The sequence below is a fragment of the Rattus rattus genome, chromosome 1, assembly GCF_011064425.1.
Source record: "Rattus rattus isolate New Zealand chromosome 1, Rrattus_CSIRO_v1, whole genome shotgun sequence".
NCBI classification, from domain to species: domain Eukaryota; kingdom Metazoa; phylum Chordata; class Mammalia; order Rodentia; family Muridae; genus Rattus; species Rattus rattus.
The window spans coordinates 226782523-226787087 of record NC_046154.1 but is presented as its reverse complement, the minus strand read 5'-3'; the positions used below and the strand labels follow the sequence as shown (position 1 = coordinate 226787087).

Here is a 4565-nt window from a genome sequence, read left to right as displayed (position 1 = left end):
TGCTCCTTTCTCTGAGATGAATTCCTACTTCATCTCTGCCCATTTTATGTCTGATAGCATTTCTCAATTATTTCTCTCTCCAGTAACCTTTTAGGGAACCCAGCCAAGTGTGAGCATCTAATCCTAAATGAAAAGAACCAGACATCCTTAACTGTGATGCTCCCTGGTCAACATTTCACTCTAAAGCTGCTTTTCCTTAGATGAGAAAAAGGCCAGAGGCAGAAGATTTTAAGGAGAGAATTCTACGTGCGTTAGACTATGAATCTTGAGGCATGAGTTGTGTCATGACACTACATTTATATGACTGTAAACCAACCAGTCCTGCTTGGTACTCAGTTCCATATTCTATAAAACAAGGAATAAACCTATTTGTAGTGGTCAATCACATTTTAGCAATATATACTTTTTAAATATATGCAGAATCCAACTGAATTCACTGGACTAGAGTGATACTATTTGGGGTTTAAATTTTAGAGCTGCTTGACTCATCCATCCTTGTTTGACATTTATGGATCCTTGGAAAGACTCATGTGGAGTTTATAAAGCACTGGACTGGATAGTCTATGAAACCCTCACTACTCTCTGGTGTGGTGATTTGGATAGGAATGGCCCCCATAGATTCATGTGTTTGGATGCTTGGCCCATAATGTTGCATTTTTGGAGTAGGTGGGGCCTTGCTAGTGGAGATCTGTCACTGCGGGGACAGGCTTTTAGGTCTCAGAAGCTCAAGTCAGTTCTCTCTCCGCTCCCTGCTGATCCAGATGTAGAACTCTCAGCACCTACTCCAGCACCATGTCTGCCTGCACTCTACCATGCTTCCTGCCAGGACGATAATGGACTAAACTTCTAAACTGCATAAGTCAGCCCCAGTGAAATGTTTTTCTTTATAAGCGTTGCCGTGGTCACCGTGCCTCTTCACATCAATAAAACTCTAACTAAGACATTTGCTCTAAGATAATAAAGTGCAAGATCAGAAAGAAGTGAATACAAGGAGAAAAAGTGGTAGGGAAAATGGAAATTCTACTAGCAATAGTTAAGAGTCTATTAAACATTGAGACATTAACAATGAGAGATGACCACAAAGCTTTCATCAACAGATTTCTGTGGCTTTGTAGCTGAAGTTTCAACTTCACAATTGTTTCCATTAACACGCACCTCTCTATGTACAAATCTCAGAAAAGGCTTTACCCTAACTTGAGTAGTAGATTCTTAAATCAGGTCAAGGCACAGGGAATGACAAGCACCCATTTCAACCCAAGCACAGTTAGCCACTTGAGCGATGGCCAAGCCTCAAACATTTTAAGCCATCAGCTTCTATGTGACTTTGAGGAGTTAAGGTTCTACCAGACTCAGCCAAGAGCCCTCTGAACAGGGAAGCTTGTTAGCATCATTCTCACTCCATTCAGTCTAACTGCCTAGCAAGTACATGGACAGACCTTGATAAATCTTGGGTATGCACCCAAATGAATTGATAAAGCTGTGGATTTTATAAAGCCTTGAGAGGTTATGAGTGTCTCATACTGAGAACAGTAGAGAAATACTTTACAAGAACTACAAACAAATGATATTTAATTAAAATGTAAATACAATTATCATCACTGATTGAAATTTCAAGTGATATCTTAACTCCTTGGATTTCCTTTCCATGAAGCCATGGCTGTTGAGGCTTCAAGCCATAATCTAAGAGGAATTACAAATGTGATTGCTGTCACCTACTTTCATTTAAAGATAAAAAATGACACCAGGGCTGAATGTTTGTCTTTCATGACTAATGGTGGGAAATCAGAATGTTGCCTAAAAGACAAGGAAGCAGGATCGTGTGTGTGTGTGTGTGTGTGTGTGTGTGTGTGTGTGTGTGTGTGTGTGTGTGTGTGTGTGTGCATGTGTGTGTGTTTTCAAGGCCAGAACAAGGCACCAGATGTCTAGTTCTGTCATTTTCTGCTTTATTCCAGTGAGTTGGAAATGTGTGTCCTGCCTGTACCTATTTTATTATGTGGTACTAAGAATTAAAGCCCAGCTTCTTGTGCTCGCCCAGAAAGATCTCTTACTGAGCAATCGCCTCAGTTCCAAAGTCCTGTACTATTTTTTTAAAGGTCTTAGTGTTAAGAGATTAATTCTATCAGCCTCTGGTAAAGATGGATTAGCATGGGCTGGCTTGGACGAATAGCCCACTTCCTTCAGTTAACACAAAGAATACCTAATATTCCTCTCAGGAGGATAAGCAATGCTAAGCAGAGAAGGATCACAAGAAGCCTTGTAACCTGATAAAGATGTTAATTGTTCAGGTTAGTAGTCTCTCCACACATCCCCAAGCCAAGAGGCATAGAAAAGCCTCCAAGAGCACCCGAGGGAACTTGCTTAGGCAGCATCTATGGAAGCCTTGTCTCAGTGACTCTCTGGAACATTCACGATCTGGAGCCTCACCAGCATACATTGGAGTATCACCTTAGAAGCACCTTTCTGGACTGCCCAGGTTCAACTTAATTTCTGCTTTTCTGTTGCAGTTACTCACTACCTAAGCTATCTTTCTAGATCTATGCACTAATCGGTACTCTGTCAATATTTGTCCTGCGGGCGAATGTTCACATCATGAGTCTGAAAGGCGAGCAGAGAAGGCTGCACAATTTACTTAGCTCAGCGTAAAATGAAAATGTCATGTAGAGCTACTTATTCAAAAAGCCACGAAAGGGGGTCATTAAAGGTATAAGTACATAACGATTTCTCTTTCTTCTACATCCTCACTCTCAATTTGTCATTTACGGTGTGTTTCAATTTGCTGTCCAATTTGTTATAAGAAAAATTAAACATTTAAGTTATTAGCATGAATTTTACTCTTGGCTTGGCCAACAACTAGAGTTTTCAATGCAACTATAAAATATTTGCTAATATGCAGCATCATTAAAATTATATCAGTCGGAGCAGTGTAAAGAAGCAGCGAGCATGAGCCCCGGATGGGCAAAACCTGTTCGCCACTGTATACCCATCCGTGTCCGGCGCCGGTGTTCCCTACTTCCGCCATGCCCAAAAGAAAGGCTGAAGGGGACGCTAAAGGAGACGAAGCCAAGGTGAGGGACGAGCCACAGAGAAGATCTGCAAAGTTGTCTGATAAACCCGCTCCTCCAAAGCCAGAGTCCAAGCCTAGAAAGGGCCCTGCAAAGAAGTGGGAGAAGATACCCCAGGGGAAGAAGGGGTAGGTCAGTAAGGATGCGAATAATCCTGCAGAAAATGGAGACTCCAAAACAGAGCAGGCACAGAAAGCTGAAGGTGCTGGAGATACCAAGTGACGTGTATACAGTTTTGATAACTGTGTGCTTCTGGTGACTATGCGGTTTGAGATAATAGTTTTATTAAGTTTTATAAAAATGTAGAATTTTGTTTTACTTTTTGAAAGCTATATTGTTAGCACACAGAACACTTCATTGTTTGGGGTGAAAGGGAGAGGATCATGGTCACTAACAAAATATCTCCCAAGCTGGATTGAGGAAAGAAAACATCTTTCCCTGATAATTTTGTAAGGCTCCTGTTCACAAAATGCCTTGTGGTCTGGCTGGGAAAACCCTAAGTTCATTCCTGTATCCTCGTCCCCCTGTACCATCAACATAGACTTAATTCCCTTAAAACCAAAGACCTGTTGGAACCTGAGCCCCGAGATTGGTTTTCTAGTCTATTGGGCAATGTGGACTTCACTGTGACTTCCTCGAGTGTTCTCAGAAGAACACTGCTTCCTTTCATAAAGGATTGTGGATCTTCAGACTGATAATTCTGCCATTTTCATTTCCTGAAAGTCAGGGTCGGTTTGTAAAATGTTAAACAACATCCTTAATGTGAAATGTCAACCTTCACTCTAAGCTTTTTTCCCCTTTTCAAAGCATTGAATGAAGATTTCACTGGGTTTTATAGTGGCTTTCTGACGTTGGTAGTCTATACAAGAAGGAAATTTGGAAGTTCTTGTGTATCGTTGATTGTCTTCCCATGTACTTCCTGAAATACCATGACTGTTTATGAAAAGTATCTTTAATACAGCTAGCTGTTACAGTTAAAAAATAAAAAATAAAATAAAATTTTATCAATCATATTTCAGAATTTGTACATGTGTTTCAGTCTCATGAAGCAGCTAAAACACGAACCCAGACTCAATTGATTCTGTTTTCCTTCTTGTTATAACTAGCCAAAGACCTCTCCCTTCAGCATTAATTACAATGGCTGCCTTAGAAAGCAGAAAACAAAAGGAAAGTTAAATTGTTCATCTTTCCCACTCTTTCTATAACATCATTATTAGAATAAACAATTAACAAGGCAATAAATGAGAACGAAAACACAGTGTCGTGTCTTAGTCTTTCATGATCCTTGCACAGCATCACCTGTTCTTGGAATCGTGGTGAAGATCTTATTGTATTCAGTCTGTTTCTCCACAATGTGTACCATGTATTAGCAAGGAGGTCATCTCTGAAACCAAAGTCTGGGCCAATTGAATTGCTCGCAAAAAGCTCTGAGAAATGCCTTCATGTTATCACCTTATAAGATTTGTCTCTATGGAGAGAGAAAGAGAGAGAGAGAGAGAGAGA

The 4565-nt window shown here is 40.4% G+C and overlaps 1 pseudogene; it reads left to right on the top strand.

Moving 5' to 3' along the window:
* Positions 1-3017: 3017 nt before the first annotated feature.
* LOC116890086 lies at positions 3018-3284 on the top strand (annotated as a pseudogene).
* Positions 3285-4565: the final 1281 nt, after the last annotated feature.